General features: G+C 43.7%; 1 protein-coding gene across 1 annotated transcript in view; it reads left to right on the top strand.

The window, feature by feature from the left end:
* Nucleotides 1-5147: 5147 nt before the first annotated feature.
* FER1L6 (fer-1 like family member 6) overlaps nucleotides 5148-12129 on the top strand; it is a 266543-nt gene continuing 259561 nt past the window's right edge. The window contains exon 1 of the mRNA XM_038000171.2: nucleotides 5148-5348. The gene's annotated coding sequence lies outside the window, so the exon portion shown is untranslated. The remainder of the gene's footprint in view (nucleotides 5349-12129) is intronic.

Below are 12129 nucleotides of genomic sequence, written 5' to 3' on the forward strand. Positions count from 1 at the left end.
GCACAGGTGGATCACTTGAGGCCAGGAGTTCAAGACCAGCCTGGCCATCATGGTGAAACCCCATCTTCTGTAAAAATACAGAAATTAGCCAGATGTGATAGACAGGCACCTGTAATCCCAGCTGTTTTGGAGGCTGAGGCACAAGACTTGGCTTGAACCTGGGAGGTGGAGGTTGCAGTGAGCCAAGATTGTGCCACTTCACTCCAGCCTGGGCAGCAGAGTGAGATTCTGTCTTAAAAAAAAAAAAAAAAAAAAAAAAAATAGAGCTTTTTAGTGACTGTGCTAGAGTTTACCATTTGCATTTTTAACTAATCTAAATGTATTTTCAAATAAATGACACCCCACTTCAAGTATAACTCAAGTAGCTTATAAGAGTGTATTCCCAATTCCTCCCTCTCATTTTTTATGACTTTACTGTTATTTATTTTACTTATATTTATGCCATAATCACCCAATAAATTACATCTATTACTTCTTTAAATAGTTATCTTTTTGATCAATTAGGAATATGAAAAAATAGATTTTCTTTCATACGTACTTTGAAAAAATTGCAAGCTTGGATATTGTTCTTCAAAATGACTTGTTTCAAGTGCAATATCTAAATTTATTCCAAAGCAGAGCTACCATTGTTGGCAAAAATAAAGAAGCTTTTCTTTTGACTGAGATCAGAAATGAATAAAGAACAGAGATAACAGTCTATTACAAAACACCAGTTGTGCATCATTCTTGCTGCCCCACACCATCACACTTTTGCTTTGTGTTTTTGTAAAAAACTCTGCCATCCTTTTTCCTAAATTTAAATAATAATAAGGGCCTCTGTTTTCAGAACATAAAATTTTACTTTCCATACATTTCTTTCCTCTTCAGTTACCTTGGTAGCTCCAGAAGTAGGCTTTGCTAGATTTAGCAAATAAATATACAAGATATGCAGCTAAATTTGAATTTCTGGTAAATAACAATAAATTTTTTAATTTTTTATTTATGTATTTTTTTTTGAGATGGAGTCTTGCTGAGGAGTGCAGCGGCATGATCTCGGCTTACTGCAACCTCTGCCTCCTGGGTTCAAGTGATTCTCCTGCCTCAGTCTCCCAAGTGCTGTGATTACAGGCACATACTACCATGCCCAGCTACTTTTTTTTGTATTTTTAACAGAGATGGGATTTCACCACGTTGGCCAGGCTGGTCTCAAACTTCTGACCTCAGGTGCTCTGCTTGCCTCGGCTTCCCAAAGTGCTAGGATTACAGGTGTGAGCCACCGCATCTGGCCTAAATAACAAATTTTTTACTATAAGTATGTTCTACTTCTTTGAAATTGGTCTGAAACTCAAATGTAATTGAATGTCTTGTATTTTACCAGGCAACTTGTCTAGAAGACCCTCATATTAGTCTACCCAGTAGGCTTCTTCCTTGCTGGGAGTAAAACAACCTGAGTTTGTTTGGGAATCTGCCCCTCCCTGTATGGATTTATTTCAGAAGTAATTCTTATTAGTCTAAATTAACCAGAGTTGTCCCATTCTCTTTGTCTATGATGAGTCTGGACATGAGTATGTGACTCAATTCTTGACAATGGGATTTGAGAACCAAACTACAGACATTGAGCTTCTGGGAAAGGCTTTTCCTTGTTGATTAAAAGAGACGTGTGAGAAGTTGGCGCCTCTCATTCCTTTGGATATTATCCTGTCTGAATGTGATACCTGGAACTGTGGCAGCCATCTTGCAACCATGTGGGCAGGCAGGCTGCAGGAGGCTGGCACAGCAGAGAATTGGGAATAACCTGGATCTCTGGTGATATCGCAGGCCCACTCAGTTCAGCTTTGAAGATACCTGACCTTGGAACTTCTTACTTTGTGAGATAGTAACATTTCCTTATTTAAGCCATTTTCATTTGAGTTTTCAATTACAGGTAACCAAAAGCATCCTAAATGATAAAGTATTATTAGACCAGAAAACTGAAGCTGAAATAGGTAAGTTATTCTATGTTAGTAAAAAAGGAATTATTGGAGTTGAATTTAAACTCAGGCCCACCTGACTTCAGTGCTCTCTCCATTACACTAATTCAAGCATTTCCACATAGTGTGGCTTTGGGCAAATTACATCACTTCTCTGAACTTTGACTTCCTCAGCTGCAAAGAGGTGCTGTAACTATTCCCTCACTATAATGTATTAAAGATTTAAAGATACGGTGTTACTAAAAAGAGCAGCATAAGAATGCCTAGTAAACTTCCTTTAGCATAAAACTGCTTAGTAAATTTCCTTCTTGCCTCTGTGCTTTTATTCTTAGGAATCTTCACTTACTCCTTATTGTCGGAAGTAATGAATCATTCTCTCATTTTAAAACAGGCTGGCATAGTTTAAGAATTTATCTTATAAGAGCTAAGTTTCCAGTTTCTTGGAGCTACTTAGACCCTTGAATGCCTCAGTATTCATCTAAGAACACAGTCCATCAATTCAATGCGTTCTTTAGACTATGGGGATCACCCACAATTATATCTACATGCTGGAACTTTTCCTGTAATCCTTTTAGGGTTCCTCAGTTCAGCCCAAATTACCCATCTCTAGTTTTCATGTTGTGAATGTCAATCACAGCAGGGCAGCAGCCCCTGTCAGCAGCCTAGGCATAACAGTTCCCAGAGCCATGCTTTTTAATCATGGAGGGAGCAACATCAGTTTTGAGGATACTGGCTGAGTGACCCTGGACGGGTTGCCTAAGCATTCTGAGCTTCACTTTCCTTATCAGGAAAATGGGGATAGTAAGAAGTCCCTCGCAGATTGATGCAAGGATTGAGTAAGGTAAAGTGAGAGCATCCAGTGCATAGAAAGTCAACAGAACAACATCACCTTCAGTAAGTCCTGCCACATATGCACAGCTCAGCATCCTGTTATTATCACCTCTGCAGGTGCAGTGTCATCTACCAAAATGTTCCCTTTTATAAAAAAAAAATCCATAAAGAAGGGTTTCAATGTTTCAGTCACACGTCATTTCTCTCTAAAGACTGAGCTGTAATCAAATGTCCAGACCTGTTGTGTCCTGCAGGGGACATGAATTTGTCACAGCTCAGGTTCTCCATTCTTGCTGCCACCTCTCCAGCATCTCTGAATATGAATGAGAAGACTGGTGGGACACTAAGAGGCCCATGTGTGGGATTTGAGTAACTTGAAATCTGAGGGATTTGAGTAACTTGAAATTTGAGAAGTTAATTATGTTCCGTCTGATACAGCCCTCTAAATTAACTTGCGCCTATTGAGATTTCTCAATCCATTTCAAACACTAAGAAAAATGATGAAATAAACTGAAATTTATTCTGAGATAAAATGTGTTTTTAATGAGAAGTTACAGAGAGAATAGTCTAAAACGATCCTGGCTAGTTAGAGTCTATATTCTCCCTCCCCCCAAAATCATTGCTCCAGCTGGGCTATATTTATGAAATAGCCCCTCAACCCTTCCCTTTCTCAGATATCCCCATGAATTGGAAGAATCTCTCAATGGCTGTGTGGGTATGTGTGTGTTTACACATATCTGAAATGAAAATTTCCAGTAGCCCCAGGAAACTCCCTTGGGTTTCTTCCTAATTAATGTCCCTCTCCAGAGGTAACCATTCTTCTTCTTCTTCTTTTTTCTTTTTTGAGACAGTCTTGCTCTGTCGCCTGGGCTAGAGTGCAGTGGCATGATCTCAGCTCTCTGCGACCTCTGCCTCCCAGATTCAAGCAACTCTCTGTCTCAGCCTCCAGAGTAGCTGGGATTACAGGCGCCCGCCACCATGCCCGGCTAATTTTTGTATTTTTAGTAGAGACGGGGTTTCACCATCTTGGCCAGGCTGGTCTTGAACTCCTGACCTTGTGATCCATCACCTCGGCCTCCCAAAGTGCTGGGATTACAGGGGTGAGCCAGCACACCCAGCTGAGGTAACCATTATTTTGGCTTTTATCACCTTTTGTGTATCTTTGAGCTTCATATACGTGAAATGACACAGTTTGTACTCTCGTGTCTGGCTTCCTTCCTTCATCAGTTTGTGAGACTGATTCATGTTGTTGCTCGTGGTCATAGTTTGTTTTTGTTTCTATGTAATATTCCATTGTGTAAATATACTGAAATTTAGTTATCCTTTTTATGGCTGACGGATATTGAGGTTGTTTTCAACTTTTGCGTGTTATGAATACAGCTGCTGTGAGCAAACTTGTGTTATCAGCTGGCCCTGGAATTCACCTCTGTCTGCCAAAGTACCCCAGGAAGTGTATGCTAGAAGAAAAGACTTGGGGAACTTGTTTTTTGCATAACAATTCTTAATAAGAAAGTGCAAGAAATGTGGGGTCATTCCCCCCAGGGAGCAGGAGGGGAGAGGGAACGGTGATGTGCTGTAGGTCTGCTGGGCAGTGGAACCTCCACCAAATCTCCAGGGAATTTCTAGAATCACAAAATGTTCATGACAAAATAAGAAACTTATGACATTTACAGTCCTCATTTCTGTAACTGGGCACATGGTGGTACCTGATATTTAGAACTACCTTCTGCTACCCATTCTGAATTTCCTTTGTACTCGGCAAGCGTTTTGGCTGGTTGAGGTTCTTTACCTGGTGGGATGACCCAAAGCTTCATTCCTGAAGGGTCTGGGCCATTAGTAGCCCTGCGTGAATTGGATTGTTGTAGTTTTCCATGAATTTAATCACGAATTTTAATCACAGGGTATGGTACTACTAAGAGATGCCCTAAGGGATCTGGAAAGAATATTCCAGACATATTCTTTCTTGCCTCCATTGTGGAATAGTAGCACATTTCCTCCTTGGTAGTCAGGACCAGTCGCCCCAGCCAACACTGAAACTCTCTTCTTTGCCTGATGATTCAGAGGTATGAGGAGGCCAAAGTGGCTGGCTGTGGCTTTAACTTTCAGTTCCATGGAATCACTGTTGTATCTGCTAGTAGAAGCATTCTTTATTGGAACGAAGATCTCTAGGCTAACAGGATAATAAAGGAACAAGAGGCAAACATTTTGCTAGTGAGTCATTAGGGGTAATAGCGAGTGGTGCCATCCCTACCCCTTGATCCCTGGACCCGTGAGTCCTGGCTAGCACCATACACTGGATGCTGATTCAAAGAATACACAGCTTTCTGTAGAACCTTGCCCCACCTCTGTAAAGTACTGTCACCTAGTTGGTGAGGTTGCCTGTAACTGTGACTTCAAAAGGCCATTCTACCATTCCATCAAGCCAGCTGCTTTAGAACGACTGGGAACACAGTGAGACCAGTGAATTCCTTGAGCACAAACCTACTGCTATGCTTCATTTGCTGTGAAGTGAGTCCGTTGATCAGAGCAATGCTATGTGGACCACCGTGAAGGTGGACAAGGCATTTTGTAAGTCCACAGATAACAGATTTTACAGAAGCATTGCGTGTAGGGAAGGTAAGTTCATAGCCAGAGCAACTGTGTATTCCAGTAAGGACAAAATACTGCCCCTTCCACAATGGAAGCAGTCCAGTGTAATCAACCTGTCTCCAGGTAGCTGGCTGGTCACCCCAGGGAACAGTGCCATATACTGGGGACTCAGCACTGGTCTCTGCTGTTGGTAGATTGGGTACTCAGTGGTCGCCGTAGACAGGTTGGCCTTGGTGCTTGAACTCCATGTTGTGAGTGTGCATGTGTGTGTGTGCGTGTGTGAGAGACAGAAGGAGGAGAGAGAAAAGAGACTGGTAAAATTTTGGGGAATTATGGAGGCAAAAAGCATGAAGAAGTTGCCTCAGGAACTCATAGAAAATGTGGGGCCTCTCAAAAGACTGTTAGACTTCTAAAACACAAATTTTATTTTACAGAAAAGTTGCAAAGATAATTGAGTTCCCTTGAATTTCTCACCCAGTTTTCCCTAATGGTAACATCTTACATTACCACGGCACATTTATCAAAATGAAGAAACTGAAAATGGAGCATGACTATTAACTAAGCTCCACGCTTTATTTGGATTTCACAAGTTTTTCCACTAATGTCTTTTTCTGCTCTAGGAGCCAGTATGGAATCCCACATTGTATTTTTTTGGAACTGGATTTTGAGGCAAAAGTAATCATCCCTAAGGTTACATATCACATATGAAATATGTATTAGATATAGATGTATTATATGTGTTTATTTAGCTGCCTTTCAGATTGATTTTATTTTTAGTTTTGGAGAGATGGGGCTTCACTATGTTGCTCAGGTTGGTCTCAAACTCCTGGGCTCAAGTGATCCTCCTGCCTCAGCCTTCCAAAGTGCTGGGATTACATGTGCGAGCCACTGTGCCCACCCTCAGACTGTAAAATGTAAGAAACCTTTTTTTTTTTTTTTTTTTTTTTGAGACAGTCTCACTCTATAGCCCAGGCTGGAGTGCATTGGCACAATCTTGGCTCGCTGTGACCTGCACCTCCCAGGTTCAAGCGAGTCTTGTGCCTCAGGCTCCAGAATAGCTGGGATTACAGGTGCTTGTCATCACATCCGGCTAATTTCTGTATTTTTAGAGAAGATGGAGTTTCACCATGATGGCCAGGGTGGTTTCAAACTCCTGACCTCAAATGATCCATCCACCTCAGCCTCCCAAAGTGCTGGGATTATAGGTGTGAGCCGCCACACCTGGCCTAAAATAGAATAAATCATTTTTATTCAACAGTTCTTAGAAAGGTCTTAATGAGGAAATGATACAGATGACAATTTGGACCCGAGGCAGTTGAATAACTGTTACTTTTTTCGTGGGGTATTTTATTAATCAGGGAAAATTTTACAAGGGTGGATGAGTAGAGAAAAAGGGGCAGATACGCTTCATCACGGGCAAGCGTGGGGTAACGTATTGCGAGAGAACCTATCTAAGTTGCACGTATACAGGTGACACGCTCGTGGCTATCATGAAGACCTGGAGGAGGAAAAGGCCAGAAAGCTGCAGATAACCCAACAGCGTCAAGCCCAGAGGCTGGTTTGGATCATTCACTGAGAAATATGTAAGAAGGAACAACATCGTGGCCCTGATGAAGCCACAGTGATGTTACCCGGGGACTCTGCGGAGCTGCCAGTCTCCTGCAACTCCACAGAGCCTGGACAGGGCAGCAGAAGGTCCACCTCTGATGAGCAAAGGATGTGGGGCTTCTGTGGGCATGGCTCTCATGGAAGCATCAGGGACTGGGATTAGGAAGTTTGCATCTGAGTGCACGCCCTTCACTAAAGGCCTGTGTGACTTCCAGCAGGCTCCTGTCAGTCCTGGGTCTCCTCATCTATAAAATGAAAAGGCATCTGGTGAGATGGTTTCTCAGGACAGTTATGGCTCCTACATGATACCACAGCAATTATAACATGAGCAATGCCTTATGTTTGTAAAATGATCTAGGCTTTTCTGAGCTGTTTTGAGGAAGTTATTGCATTTTATCCTTATGACAACACTGAGAGGAGGAGAAAAAACTATAACCTGCATTTTATTACTCCTTTCCCAGTAGGGTGTTGATACCCTCTAGATCATTCCAAGCTCTGGGGAAATCCAAGGCTCCTCCCACGGCGCCCACCCAGATGTCCGCGTGTTCTGGGAGATTTTGTGGTTGCAGTCGCAGTCACTTTCCTTCTGGGCTCTTACGGCTTCATCTCGGATCTCTGCTCTGTAGCATGTCAACTCAAATGTGAAACTTAGATTCATTGCCACGAGAGTCTACTCACACAGTGTTTCTGAGTGTGGTGGTCTATGATGGGGATTGGGACAGAGGACCAATGGAGGAGGTGTTTCCATTTCAGGAATGTGAATGGAACAGGGGGCTGAAGGTATCTTCTGTCACTTTATTACCAAGGGTACCTTCACAGGCCCTTCTCATTTTGTCTAAGCCTTGGGGATGGGCTCTCAGCAGAACAAAGAAAGAAGCCCATTCTGGGAGGAGGGAGCAGCTTGAACAGAGGTGGCTGTGGGACTGCCAGGCATGGTGGGGCATAGTGGGAGACTGGGAGTGAAAGTCAGTCTCTCCAGGCTTCCTGGCACTGCATTTATTCTTCTGCTATACACTTACCATAATCTGCCTTGTATCCTAGTTTGTTAAAACAAAATTATTTGAAGTGAAATTCACGCAACATAAAATTAACTATTTCACAGTGTACAGTTCCACAGCATTCAGTATATTCATGATGGCTTACAATTATCACCTCTATCTGGATTAGCTCCGAAGGAAACCCTGTTACTCCCAGCTTTTCCTCTTCAATCAGACCCCGGTCACTATGAATCTGCCTTCTGTCCTTATGGATTTACCTGTTTTGGAGATTTCATGTAGATGGAATCGAAGGTTGCCCATGGGACAGATGCAAAGGCTGGAATTTAGCTCAAATAGTTCAGGATCCAGGACAGTTCCAGGCGTCATGGAAGAGGGATGCTGTGATGCGTGCTTTCTGTTATTTTTTTGTTTGGGGAGCCTGACTGGAATGGAGAGTCATTGGCCACAAAACCACAAATGGACGTTTCATTTAAAACTGCGAGCTCCCGGCGGTCAGGGAGGTGGTTTGATTTTTTGCTGTGTCTTCGGCTCTGGGCCTTGAGTAGCCTTGGTAAGTTCTGGTTCTAACTTAAACAGTAAGTAGAGGTTGGTGCCATGGAGGGCAGGCGTGGAGCAGAGGGTTGGTTAGAGCCCACTGAGTTCTCATCCAGAGCATTAGCGTGGAATGGGAAAAAGGGAGTGGGTAATAGTTGGATGTGTGGGTTTATGTCCTGACTCTGCCATGGACCAAAAACATGATCTTGGGCCGGCTGTCTTCCCACTGGATCCCACAAAGCTGTAAACAGAGTGGAGCAAGAGAACGATGTGAAGGAGGCTTTGAAAGTGAAAACCATGTACACATACATATATATGTATATATGTCGGCACGTATGTATATACATCACAGTGGGGCTGCTCATATGGGCCAGCCCCGTATGACCCTAATATATGTATTACTGTGATATATGTAACTAATATATATTATTACTACTGTATATTAGTATATGACTAATGTATATTACTAATATATAATGTGTGTGTGTGTGTATATATACATATATTAGGGCCCTAGGCCTCATACTAACATATAGAACACATCTTCAAATCTGCAGAGCTTTCAGCAAGCATATCTTTCTGTGAGAGAACTTGGGTCCAATTCCAAGCTCTTCCATGGCTTAGCAGCCGTGTCGTTGCGTAAGTTATTTAATCACACTGAGCTTCGATTTCCTCATCTACAAAATGAAGTTAATGACATTGTTTACTCGGTGTGGTGGTGTTTTATTGTCACTATTCTTAGCATTCCTGTTGAATGCTTTTGAGAAGAGATTTCAGAAACATTTTCTCACTGTGTCTCCGACTGTCCGGCACCTCTGTATAAGAGGGCGCATCTACATCTGCTTCCGTCTGCTTGGTTGAAGAGTAGCAAGTTAGTACCACACATTAACGATGTGCAGTGCCAATCGATTATTTTCACAGAATTTCGTGTCAAGTTTTACCCCATTCCCGTTTATTTGTTTTACGCCAGGGGAGTGGAACCACTGTTAGAAACCAGTGTCCCACTATTGCAGTGTGATGCATCACTGGGCGAGCTGGGTGGATCCGATGGAGACGGGCAGACCAGTCCCACTGTGCCGATGTCGTAACTGCTCAGATGAGATGCCTTGACAAGCCTGGGAAAGACAGTGGATTCCATTCATCTCCTGGGTATCCTCACTGACACAGCGCCTGATTTATGGAAAGTCTGAACTCCACAAAGGGTACAAGTAGGGAATGTGTTTACTTTTTTCCAACTACTGCCTTCTCTTACGGATTTTTCTTCCCAGCCCTGTGAAAAATCAGAAAAATCTCATTGCTCTCTGTGGTTTTAGTGATAAGAATATGTTTCGTTTTGGTGATCATGATTTATATTTAATTATTAAAAAGTAGTCCAGGCCTTGGCACGATGGCTCATGCTTGTAATCTCAGCACTTTGGGAGGCCAAGGCAGGAGGATCACTTGAGGCCAGGAGTTCAAGACCAGCTTGTGTGACAGAGACTCCATATCTACAAAAAATTTTTAAAAATTAGCCAGGCATAAGACGGGCGGATCACGAGGTCAGGAGATCGAGACCATCCTGGCTAACACGGTGAAACCCCGTCTCTACTAAAAAAAAAAAATACAAAAAACTAGCCGGGCGAGGTGGCGGGCGCCTGTAGTCCCAGCTACTCCGGAGGCTGAGGCAGGAGAATGGCGTAAACCCAGGAGGCGGAGCTTGCAGTGAGCTGAGATCCGGCCACTGCACTCCTGCCTGGGCGACAGAGCGAGACTCCGTCTCAAAAACAAACAAACAAATTAGCCAGGCATGGTGGCATGTACCTGTCGTCCTAGCTACTCAGGAGGCTGAAGTAGAGGGATCACCAGAGCCCAGGAGTGTTCAAAGTTACAGTGAGATATGATCACAGCACTGTACTCCAGCCTGGGCAACAGGGTGAGACACTGTCTCAGAAAAAAAGTCCAGGCTAGTGTAAATAAAAATTTTAACACATGCAGTTAAAGCTTTTCCCTTCCCTCCCAGTTCAGGACTACCCTGTCAAGAACGCTCTACTGTTTCTCCCTCCCTACACCCCTCCTGTTCCTGGCTCTTCCAGGGTATCAGATGGATGGGCTCGTCCTAGCAGCTGGCCTCTGAAGGGGGTATCAGCAGCAGTGGCGCAGTGGCTGTCCTCCATGAGGTCCCTCAGCCGGCAGGTTCTTGGAGGCCACTGCCCTCCCACTGCCCTCTCTCCTCTTCCTGAGGTTCTAACCTGCTCCTACTGCCAAAATTTTCTGGACAAAAAGCAGAAACTGATTTCTGTGTTCACGTCTGTTCTCAAGCTCCTGGGGACTGATAAACTCTCCAAAAGCTGACCACATTTCACTCCAGAGTGGCCCTGGCACTTAGCATCTCACCTGTGAGTGAGGTGTCAGCTTCCCCTTCCTGCAGGCATCCCCACATTTTTTTGAAGAGTCTTTGGAGCTGTCCTCACTTGGCCAGGGACTGGGGGGTCATCCCTTCCCCTCCTTCATGGGAAACAGGAGAGGAAATGCTCCCCACTCTTCTCTGGCGACTCCCTCCTCTGATGGATTCTCCTGCTTTAACCAGGTTCCTTTAAACGATACTTTAAAAAAAAAAAGTTACATAGGCTGATAAGGATGGTGAGGTGAGGGTCTCAAGGCCAGTCTGGCACCTACTAGACAGTTCTGGAGATGGCGTCTGTTAGGTTCTTGGTGTTCTTTTTAGAATATGGGAGTATGTATTATCTATCCTCTTAAGCTTTGGGGCCTTAGCTAAACTTTTTAGACACAACAAAAGTCAATATGCTAAGAGGCTGTGAGTGTTTGCAAGATGTATTAGTTAGGGCAGTGCTAGCTGCTGTAACAGATGTACCTGAAATCCCACTGGCTTAAAGTGCCAGATGCTTATTTCTTGCTGACTGACGGTCTAGTCACCAGTGGAATGAGGCTGGGTCCTGGATTGATGGGGACTGTGCCATCTTCAACACCTGCTGGCAGATGAGGAAAGAGAAAGGAAGTGGAAGATCAGATATGAGGGTTTAGCAGTGCAGACATGGGCACGGCATCTGTCATTTCTTTTCGTATGCTTTGGTCACAACTCAGTGACGCAATCACAACTAACTGCAAGGGAGACTGGGAAACACGACTCACTAGACGTCCAGGAAGGCGGTGAGATAGCTTGAGAAGCAGTGGATCAGTCTCTGGCACCAAAGCTTTCAATGATCAACCTTGAGAGTTAGAATAGTGGAGAGCCAGCTTCGGAAGGGATGGTAGAGGTCATTTAGCCCAGAGGTTTTCCGCCAGGGCAGTATTGTCCCTGTAGGTACCACTCATTTGGAAGTATGTGGTGCTGTTTTGAAAAATGTTTTTAAGAAACTTTAATTGACAAATAATAATTGTGTGCATAAATGTAGGGGACAATGTGATGTTATTTATTCATTTGTTTTTCTTTTTTTTGAAACGGGGTCTCATTCTGTCACCCAGGCTCATTGCAACCTCTGCCTCCTGGGCTCAAGCAATCCTCCCTTCTCAGCCTCCTGTGTAGCTGGGACCACAGGTATGCACCTCCACGCCCAGCTAATTTTCATATTTTTGGTAGAGATGGGGTTTTGCCACATTGTACAGGCTGGTCTCAAACTCCT

This window comes from Chlorocebus sabaeus, chromosome 8 (assembly GCF_047675955.1).
Source record: "Chlorocebus sabaeus isolate Y175 chromosome 8, mChlSab1.0.hap1, whole genome shotgun sequence".
Lineage (NCBI taxonomy): Eukaryota > Metazoa > Chordata > Mammalia > Primates > Cercopithecidae > Chlorocebus > Chlorocebus sabaeus.